The sequence below is a fragment of the Temnothorax nylanderi genome, unplaced genomic scaffold, assembly GCF_030848795.1.
Source record: "Temnothorax nylanderi isolate EJ_2023f unplaced genomic scaffold, tnyl_v1.0 TNYL_tig0384_pilon, whole genome shotgun sequence".
In the NCBI taxonomy this organism is placed as follows: domain Eukaryota; kingdom Metazoa; phylum Arthropoda; class Insecta; order Hymenoptera; family Formicidae; genus Temnothorax; species Temnothorax nylanderi.
Window position 1 is genome coordinate 43,226 of NW_027249446.1, and position 11,775 is coordinate 55,000.

The following is an 11,775-nucleotide window of genomic DNA, read 5'->3' on the forward strand; positions in this document are numbered from 1 at the left end:
TTATAAATAAAGAATTTTGCAATGAAAAAATATTTTTTACATCTACAAATGTTGCTAAAACCATTACCTAAGTTTCAATAAATTTCATTTTAATGTCTCTTTAAAAAAAATTCCAGAAAATTGCCTTGTTTTCAACGTTTTATATGAGGCTCCCCCCTTAACCCTTAACTAGCACACGTCCGCGATCGAACGTTATCTGCACACGGGGTGTTGTACACCCCTTTGAACGTTGGGTACGGCGAAATGGAGGCTTCAATAGGCTTGAAAAAAATCAAGTACATACATTAAACACTGGAAAATGATACCCATTAGCCTAAACTATGAAATTTTTAGTTTTAAGGCTTCAAAAAAATTCTTGAACTTTAAAAAAAACTGAACTTTGAAAAATTTGAACTTTCAAATTCTTCACTGCGATGCGAAATTCATAGATTAACCGACCGAGAAAGATGCCTAAACTTGAGAAATTCGTTCTGGGGTGTTTGATACCCCGCGTGCTAGTTAAGGGTTAATGTTATATGTATATGTATATATAATTTACCTGAGATTAATTATTTATTACTAAAAAAATTAGTAATTATTTTTCACTAATTATTAATTTTCAAATAAGTAGTTATTTATTTTCGACAAACTATTAATTATTTTAATACAGAATTTATTTCTAGATACTAATTTGCTAATTACCAATGCAAAAGGAAATTAATTTATTTTCAATTAAATAATAATTTTCACGTAACTAGAAATTTTTCTCTGACAAATTACCAATTTTTTAAGTAATGCGTAATTCACTTCTACCTAAATATTATTAATTTTTACGTAATTAGTAATTTTTTCTAACTAATTACTAACTTGCTAATTCAATAAAACTTTAGGTAAATATGTAGAATAACGGCATCTTCTCCGATTTCTTTGAAAGGACTATGCCTAGTTCATATGAAAAATTGGGCCTCTAGTGAACAGCAATCAGACATGGTTAGAATTGTAGGGCATCAAAAAATAATTAAAAAGTTTCATGGGAACAACTTTGTAACGAATCCTCTGAATGCTAGAGCTGTTCAAAGTTCGCTATTATGACCATATTATGACCATGTACCACTGATCTGATTCGATTTCTCTGCGTTCAGGCCTTCCCGCGGTGACGGCAATAACGGATTATACCAAAGACATTGAAATACCTAATATGTCTAGAATGTATTTGATATAGTTCATTAATCCGGCTAACGAGGAAAGGTACGGAAGTGTCCTCCTCCGATTTTGATGAACTTTTAAAATGTTGTTTTCTAGACAAAAATAAGAAACACGTATTTTTTTATACGTGCCCATACGCATGTTTAGGGGCTGAAACACCCCTTTGAAAAAAATCGACTTTTCTCTTCGGGCCGAATATTTCCGAAACTATAAAAGATAGAAAATTTTTTTTTAAACAAGTTGAATGGTTTGAAGAGTAGGTACTTTAAAATAATATAATAATAAATTTTTATTTTTTAATAATTTATAATTTAGGTTAGGTCCGTACGCTCACCAGACTTCAATTAGGCAATTAAAACTTTCCGTTTCGTACTTCGTGAGTACCCCCCTATCGATTAATATATGACTCATGACTGTTCACTCGGGGCCCAAACTGGGCATAGTGCTTTTCAAATTTTGTGTATTTTCGGTAGTATCAAAGTAAGTAGTATCAAAAAGAGATTCTCAGAAAGAAAATTGTCGCTCCACACACACACACACACATGTTCCGTTTGTTTATAATTAATAGATACTTAAAATATCACGATGTTGGTAAGTAAAAAAATAATAATTTATGAATATATATTTCGCTTCTTACTATTAGAACGTATGTTATTTAGAACTTTATTCCATTATATATTTTAAAATTATAATCTTTGTTAAAGCAGAGAATAATAGAAAGTATAAATACTCTGAAACTTTTTTTGTTTATAACTTTTAAATAAGCAATGACCGCCGATTAAAATTCGAAGTATAGGCTCCAATGGAAATGCACGAATATAGAAAACGGGCTAACTAAGAACCAAGCGCGGTAAATGATGCGCGAAAGTTTTATTTTTATTTTACATATTTTCCAACCTTGACTTTCGCGCATCCTCTATGAGGAAGCCAAAACAAATAAATATTAATAATTATGCATCGAATAAAATACAAGCTTCCTCATAGAGGAGCTTTGTGAGCAAAATAAAATAGGAGCAATGGTAGCGATCTGTAATGATGAGGAAGCAATGTGCAAGTTTCTAATTTGCACACTTTTTATCATTTTATCTTAAAAAATAGCTTTGTCATAGTAGACGCCAAAATTCCCTTTAAAGGCTTTTATCTTAACCTGAAATAAAGCTTTTTACAAAGTTTCATCGAAATCGAAGGTGGACCGTTTCGGAACTCCACCCTATTATTAGTTGAAGTTAATAATAGTTGCTTTCCATTTACACTCAAGTGATCTGAGTCACTCAGTTATGTGAGTATTTTATACTCAGGTAAGATATGTTATTTTGTATTTACTTGCTTATTTTGGTGACAAAGCTATCGCATAATAATACAGATCCATAGCCACTTTTAATGTGAGTCTATTAGATTCATTAAAGCACATGGTCTCGATTGTGGATAAAAACTCGGTTGAATTTCACTTGCCAGCATGCAAAAGGAACGTGCATTTAACTGAGTTATGACGTCACAAGTGAGAATTATCTGAGTTTTGATGTAAATGGAAAGCAACTATTATAAGAACTCTGTTGTGAAATGTAAAACTGCTATACAATAACGTTAAAAAATGCAATTTTCCAACGTTATCTATCAATGTTATCTACTTGCAAGCGATGACAAATATGTCATGGAAATAAAGGAACAAAACATGTATCTCGGTTTTTTAATGCATTTTTATCGTTTCTTGCTTGCGTAGTTGAAAATGTGGAACATACGCGCACCGATATTACGTAACTGATTAGCATTTCAAATATAACAGTAAAAACCGACAGGTAGAAGTTTCTTAGAGATTAGAAATTCTTAGCATAAAAACATCCTATCATATGTATATGTTTGTGTGTGCACGCGTGTATGCGTGTGTATGTGTGTATGCGCGCGCGCATGCAACAAACAGATTAGTATTAATTTATTCTTCAATATCAATATACAAGGTATTCCTAAGTAAGTACAAAAATTGAAAAGGATATTCCGTGGCTTATTTTAGAAAGAAAAGGTCCTATAAACATATGCCTCAAACTGCTTCGTTTTTAAAATACAGGGTGTCAAAGTTGTAAAAAAAATATGAAAATTTCGAAAATCTGGAAAATTTAAAGGTATTTTTTATACAAATTTTTGGTATGTATACATGTGGTATTAAGAACCATTTTCCAGTATCGATGAAACATTTTTAGATCCACCAGCAGGGGCATGCGTCTTTGACACCCTGTATTTTGAAGACAAAGCAATTTAAGGATGTTTTACCTATAGCTATGTATAGTATAATTTTGTTTTCTTGATTGAAGACTTTGCATGTATGTCAAACAACTCAAAATTTTTTATATGTTAGAAGGGATTACCGTTAACAGTTTAAGTATGATTATTTGTTATTTAAATAATTAGTATTGTTTAAACAATTAAAAAAATTTTTTTGTGGCAAAAAATTTTGAAACTTAAAATACAATATCAATGATGTATGTTTTACACATAAAAAAAGTTTAAGAAATATCTTAATGGTTTATTTATATTTTATTTATATTTACAGCAAAGTGTCGATTCTCTACAAGGGATAATGTTAATTTTATCAACTTTAAACTTAAATAACTCTTAAATAACTTCAAAATTTTACAGAGTATTTTTAATTTAATTTAGAAACAACTTACAGCACTTTCTGAATATATTTGAAATACCTCCAATACATCCTTAATTACAATAACTTTTAAACCAGTAAGAGAAATGTGCTGAAATTTTACACAGATACTTAGACGTAATAATAGAACAATCTATGAAATTTTTAGATTTTTGGTAATGCTTTTGGTAATGCACACATACATCCTTAAGGCATATGTTTATAGGATCTTTTCTTCCTAAAATAAGCCACAGAATATTTCTCTCAATTTTTTGTACTTATTTAGGAAACACCTTGTATAAGAACGAAAACTTTAAACATATGTTAACCCTCCGACTGTATACATGGGTCTACGGCGCCCGTGCCAGAACAACATCTGCTCGTAATTTTAGAACCGGCAAGCCTGCCTGTCTGGCTCCCCCCTCCAAAAAAGTAGGTGGGGAAATAGAATCCAAGGACACAAAGCCGCTTCGAAAGATAACACGCTAAATGCCGAGCAAGTGAAATCTCGCACGGACGTCTCACACCCAGGTACACACTCGACGATAATTATGCAGAGATACGGACCACTTTCCGATGACCTTGACCTTGACATATGTTGTCAAGGTCACCTTTCTGAGTGACCTTCAGAAGGTTTTAGCCGTAGATTATTGTTTGTTAAAAAGTTATTAACAAAACAAATTCGTACATAAAGCAGCCTCTTCTTATTGCAAATTGTTATTTACAACTTTAATCAGTCATATATTTTAAAATTATAATCTTTTTTAAAGCAGAGAATAGTAGAAAGCACAAATACGTACAGAGTATTCTCTGCTTTAACAAAAAGTACAAACTGTTGTCTGCTTTAATTGTAATCCTTTAAATTTTTATCCCAAAACATTTTTCTAATAAATTTAGACCTTTATTTAAAAATTTTTAAATTACAAATTATTCTTTTGCGTTTACATTTTTGCAATTGTTTATAATAATGCTGTGTGCAATGAATAACTAATGAATCACCTTTCAATTCTATAATATTTTTGCAACGCGGACATATTTTTTTTACGAATCACATTTTTTGTGCACAAATAGTCTAATAATTCGTCGTATCTTGTCGTTAAAGCGAGAAATTTATAGAATTTCATTTTCTGATAGTTTAACAAAAGGTTATCTGTACGAAAACCTATCGTATATTGGCTTATTTTCGAAGAGTTTCAAATTCGTAAGAAATATCAGCAGTAATCAAGGACAACTTATGCTTAGTGAAAAATGTAATATGAAATATGGTCTATATATGGTGTCAGAAAATTACTTTTTATTCATTAAATTTTGTTGTTAATAACTTTTTAATAAACAATAATCTACGCCTAAAACCTTTTGAAGGTCACTCACAAGGGAACGGTCGGAAGTGTCCCTACCTGATTTGGATGCGCTTTGGATATGTTGTTGAGCATCAAAAAACATTAAACACGTATTTTTTTTTTGCGGCGTATCTCGACGTTTATTGGTTGAAAAAACCCGATTTGGAACCTACCCGATTTGGATGCGCTTTGGATATGTTGTTGAGCATCAAAAAACATTAGACACGTATTTTTTTGCGGCGTATCTCGACGTTTAGGGGTTGAAACAACCCCTCGAAAATAACGGATTTTATATTTTTTTGCGAATATCTTCGAAAATATAAGGCGTAACGACAAAAAATTTGTACGAAATGTTTATGGCTTTTTGTGCTCTTTACAATGGCGTAATCAGATTTTTCAAATTGGTCACATTTTTTAATTTAACCCCACCCCCACCTATTATTTTTGCCAAATATAACAATTTTTCCAACGCAAATTTAAGAGCGTCAAATGCCAAATACATCCATGTGTATTTTTATTATGATACCATTATTAGATTTTTGGCAAGACGAGATGATATGTGGTATAGGCGTCGCGCTGTAGGTAGGTGTTGCGTTATTTCTGTTCAGTTGCGCCGTACGCTTAAAAATTTCCATTTCAACTCCGGGATGACCGAAAGCGCTGATGCAAAGGCCAGCGCAAGGCACTGACAGCGAGAGGTTAACGCTATTTCGAGAGTCCTAGACTAGCAACGGAATGTCGACTCCGACATTATAAATACCGCCGAATTGTAAGATCGGGCGGGCAGTCGCAAATCATAATCCGTACGAACACGTGCGTCACATTAACCGCTACAATAATATACTATCCCGGTTACGGCACAACAAAATCAACAACCAAATTCACGCATTTGAATATCATTTGCTTGTGTCATAATTCCGAAAAGCAAGCATTTCAGATCATAAGTCTGAAGTGTAAAGAACTGTGTTGTACGCTGTCGTTTTGTGAACATGTAAGTGCATTTTTATTGTTAACTTTTATTGGTTTCTTACGTTTGTTACTTTTTTCTTTGATATTGAATATTGAATATAATTTTTTATTCAGCTCTTACTCAATTCTTTGCCAGTCTTGCCAGTGACTATATAATCTTTTTTGTTCATAAAATGTCACGTTGTAAGCACCTACTATAGTATATTGTGCACCAAGGAGAGAAAGCAGCGTTTTTCAGACGAGTGTGAAGTTTGCCGCTCTCGCCTTTGGCTCGGGTGGCAAACTTCACACTCGTCTGAAAAACGCTGCTTTCTCTCCTTGGTGCACAATATACTATAGTAGGTGCTTACAACGTGACATTTTATGAACAAAAAAGATTATATAGTCACTGGCAAGACTGGCAAAGAATTGAGTAAGAGCTGAATAAAAAATTATATTCAATATTCAATATCAAAGAAAAAAGTAACAAACGTAAGAAACCAATAAAAGTTAACAATAAAAATGCACTTACATGTTCACAAAACGACAGCGTACAACACAGTTCTTTACACTTCAGACTTATGATCTGAAATGCTTGCTTTTCGGAATTATGACACAAGCAAATGATATTCAAATGCGTGAATTTGGTTGTTGATTTTGTTGTGCCGTAACCGGGATAGTATATTATTGTAGCGGTTAATGTGACGCACGTGTTCGTACGGATTATGATTTGCGACTGCCCGCCCGATCTTACAATTCGGCGGTATTTATAATGTCGGAGTCGACATTCCGTTGCTAGTCTAGGACTCTCGAAATAGCGTTAACCTCTCGCTGTCAGTGCCTTGCGCTGGCCTTTGCATCAGCGCTTTCGGTCATCCCGGAGTTGAAATGGAAATTTTTAAGCGTACGGCGCAACTGAACAGAAATAACGCAACACCTACCTACAGCGCGACGCCTATACCACATATCATCTCGTCTTGCCAAAAATCTAATAATGGTATCATAATAAAAATACACATGGATGTATTTGGCATTTGACGCTCTTAAATTTGCGTTGGAAAAATTGTTATATTTGGCAAAAATAATAGGTGGGGGTGGGGTTAAATTAAAAAATGTGACCAATTTGAAAAATCTGATTACGCCATTGTAAAGAGCACAAAAAGCCATAAACATTTCGTACAAATTTTTTGTCGTTACGCCTTATATTTTCGAAGATATTCGCAAAAAAATATAAAATCCGTTATTTTCGAGGGGTTGTTTCAACCCCTAAACGTCGAGATACGCCGCAAAAAAATACGTGTCTAATGTTTTTTGATACTCAACAACATATCCAAAGCGCATCCAAATCGGGTAGGTTCCAAATCAGGTTTTTTCAACCAATAAACGTCGAGATACGCCGCAAAAAAAAAATACGTGTTTAATGTTTTTTGATGCTCAACAACATATCCAAAGCGCATCCAAATCGGGTAGGGACACTTCCGACCGTTCCCTTGTCAGAAGGATGACCTTGACGATATATGTCAAGATCAAGATCATCGAAGCATGGTCCGCAAAGTGGAAGGAAAACAAGGTGTGCTCTTGTGCATCTTTCTTTAATAACTAATAAGTATGTTGGGCGAAGCAGGACATATTGATTTATGGCCAATAGAAAGGCTATATATATAAAGTATATCTAATGTATCCTATATGGCACTTGCTTGGCCCAGTCGCCACGTCTGTGTACCCTTCTATCGAGCACACCTTCCATCATGGATAGTCCATATCTCTGCATAATTACCCAATCGACATAGTCTTTTTCTGTAAGTAACAATGTTGCAATTATTTATGATAAATGTTGTTTTTGGTCAAAACAACGTCCTTTGAAAGATTTTAACAAATAGTTGTTTCTCTAGTTTAGTTATTCCCAAAAAATGGAATTTCGGATAGTGGCCGAAATTCGGCGGACAAATTTTTTTAAACATATTCTACATACAATATTATATTATTATAAATTTGTAATAAATTATTTAAAAATGTCTTATATGTAGGATAGGTAATCTAACAATGAACCATGTGAATTTCAGAAGCTTATATCTCTCTCAATTATTGATTTGGAGATCTGTGTTTTTGCATACAGTTCATGAATTTAGTTGGCTACATACTGTATAAAATGACTCATAAGTAATTTTTAAAATTTAGTTAGAATTTCAATTTTTTTTTTAAAACAATGTCAAATGGTTCATTGTGTACAGGGATGTGTACCTAGCCATTTTTAACAATAAACCACAGTTTTATACAGTGAATTGTTAGTGTTATTTTAGTTTTACTATGTTTTAAAATGTTTATTTAGGGAAGAGATAATTATAAGACATGATAAGTAAGGTTAGGATAGTATGACTTTAAATTAAAGCTAACTTAATTATATATGTTATGTTTTTATTATTTAAAGCTTACAATCAAAATTATTATTTTAATCAAACTTTTTCTCACTTAGATTATTATTTATTGTAGCAACTAGTCAGTTTAATAAGACTTATAACACAGATAACTGTAGTAAAAAACAAAATGGTTTATTGTAGACCATATAACATTTTTTACGATAATCTCCAAAAAATACGGTAAAATAATGTAATAGAAGTTTCTTACAGAATTATAAAGCCAAATATACACACAAAGTTATAAAACAAAAAAAAGATAGATATAACAAAAACATAAAAAATACGTAAAAGTTACGAAAAGAAACTTAGTTTGTCTTGTCACCCAAAAATCACAAAATGTGACCTCAAACCGCCGTCCTTTGCGCGATTTGCCGATTGGGGAGCAAAGGGGTTCAAATGCGAGTCATTGCATGACAACAAGCACAATCTGACAACATTACATTTATGAAATATCGCAATGGTTCATAGTGTACTACTAGTTCATTGTTGGACTACCTATCCTATACCATTTTGCATATAATTTTATCTTTAATTTTTCATTTATCAACGATTTTCCCTACTTAAAAAAGTACCATTTTGACCCTCCTGAATAATTCTACTTTTTTGGAAATATCAATCTGTACTATTTTTTTCCTGAACACTTACCTCTGAAGTAAAAAACCTTAAAAGAATTTTTTTATACTGCATAGAAAAAAATTACAAATTTTAAAAAAATTTATCTCTTTCTTTTATTCTTATTAAAAGTTTATTAAAATTAAAATATTAAATAAATAATGTTTATCAAAATAACTATAAAATCGTCAGTATGTTTTGTGAATTTTTTAATATTTTTTAAAAATACTTTAAGGTAGGAAAAATAACGTCGGACGTGACAGTCCTATGTATTTACTGGGAAGATCTAAAAAAAAAAACGTATACAGAAGGTAAGTAATATATTGACATTCTTCTAAAGAATTATACAAGAATTTTTGTATACGTTTTTTAGGCCATTTTACTCCTTGGAAAAAACTTTTCTTTAAGCTCCTATAAAGGACCCCGCCATATCCTTATGGAAATTGGGTTTCGGTAAAATTAGCTAAAACTTTGGAAATAAATAGTTATGTGATGCTGACCAAAAGTCACAATGGGCAAGATTCACAATAATCGACTGTTTAAGCGTTATCAGCGTTTAAAAGTCAAAATAAGGTGTTATTTCAGTACTATTGTGGACGGTGGATTGCAATGTATTATTTTACAAAATCACACAACTTATTCTTTTTGTTAATACAAAAATATGTATTTATGTGAAGAAAATATGTATACATGCATGTAGGTACATATTTTTTTCATATAACGTAAATGTATCAATGCCTGGACATGTACCTATGTCTGAACATTTTTATTGTTTTAGTAAGTTATAACGCGAATTAAAATCAAAGAATCAAAGATAAAAATATTTTTCTTGTATTATATTTTTATCTTTGATTTTAATTTGCGTTATACTTATTTAAAACTAAAATAATAAAGGTGTACAGGTCTTAAATGTCCCAGCATTGGTACATTTACCTTAAATACATATTTTTGTATTAACAAAAAGAATAAGTTGTGTGATTCTGTAGAATAATACATTGCAATCCACAGTCCCACAATAGTACTGAAATAACATCTTATTTTGACTTTTAAACGCTGATAGCATCTAAACGGTTGATTATTGTGAATCTTGTCCATTGTGACTTTTGATCGGCATCACATAAACTATTTATTTCCAAAGTTTCAGCTAATTTCATCGAAATCCAATTTCCGTAAGGATATGGCGGGGTCCTTATACTAATTATTATTACATTAAATTATAATAAAAAATTGAAAACAAATTTATAACTTTTATCAATAAATTAAATTAAAAATCTAATATGTTGCAAAAATTTACAAATATCAAGTAAAATATATTTACATTAATTAAAAAAGCAAAGGACAAAATAATAGCCGCAATTCTGAATAAACAACAATATGATATTCTATTAAACAATTGACGTATAAATTATATTTTCAACTATTGTAAAAAATAATAAAATTAGACGTATATTAAATGTGTGTCTGATTCTGATTGGTAGAATAATGAATACTATAATGTTAGACACTATCGAATATCGAAAGAATACTTTTTTTCGTTGTAACATTTTTTCAATATTGTAAATATAACAACAAATGCTTTCAACTTATCTAAAGAGCATATTCTTAAATATTTTCCCACTACTGTGCGTTCGAACAATTCGATTTTGTTATAACTTCACACTTATCGTAGTCTCGAATAAAGAAAATAATTATGAAATAATCACATCTGTGAAGTGAACAGTGCGCGGTGAAAGGTTTGTCGGAATTCATTACAACGAAACGTGAAAGAGGTTAGAAACCTACGATAGTTGTACAATCAACTTAGATTACTATTTCTATCGAGTATTTAATTGTATTTCAATAGCGACTTTACTTACAAGCCACAAATAACGCAGATAACTTCGCGAGCAGTGAATATTTGATAGATCTTGAACAATTCCAAGAATGACACGATGTACATCATCCGCTTACACTGCCGTAAAGATTGCTCGAGATTACTCTTCTTGATGTGCCTTGATGTGTGAAAATATTGCCACAATACCGGAACAAAATATAACGAAGATGTTTCGATCTTCTATTAATAAAAGCGACATTACAGTATTTCAATTCCGGCAGCAGATGTAATCATCATGAGGAAACGAAAGATACAATAATAAATGACAAATTTCAATTTTATTCGAACCACATATATTTAAAAAATGTCATATTTTACGCTCTCAAGTTGGCTACGGCCGCCATTGTATCGTATGTGACGATTGTGACGTCACGAGAAACGTCACATCGTACGATCATTTATACGTGGAGCCGGTTAAAACTAGAGACGTGCGATTTACAAAATTGTGCATCACGATTGCGATCTTTCTTAAGAATCGCAGTATCACGATATATCGCATCTTAATTTTTATCGTGAATATAATTGTGAATTTTGCATTGTACAGAATTTTACAGAATATTTTACTATACGAAATATATTAAATAATTATAATAATTAATATAACACTCAAAATTATTAAATTAAGTATAGCAAATAAATATTAAATTAATAATAAACATGTACAAATTTTTGTTCACAATATTAAAGCAAAGCATATATATTTTTTCCATATCTCGCTGTAAATAAAAACTTCCATAATGATTTCAAGATTATTTTCTTAGTTTGACGCTT

The 11,775-nt window shown here is 31.4% G+C and overlaps 1 protein-coding gene across 1 annotated transcript in view; it reads right to left on the reverse strand.

Moving 5' to 3' along the window:
* The window catches only part of Atpcl (ATP-citrate synthase), a 43,351-nt gene extending 32,219 nt beyond the window's left edge, over positions 1-11,132 (reverse strand). The window contains exon 1 of the mRNA XM_071720946.1: positions 10,988-11,132. The gene's annotated coding sequence lies outside the window, so the exon portion shown is untranslated. The remainder of the gene's footprint in view (positions 1-10,987) is intronic.
* Between the last annotated feature and the right edge of the window lie 643 nt (positions 11,133-11,775).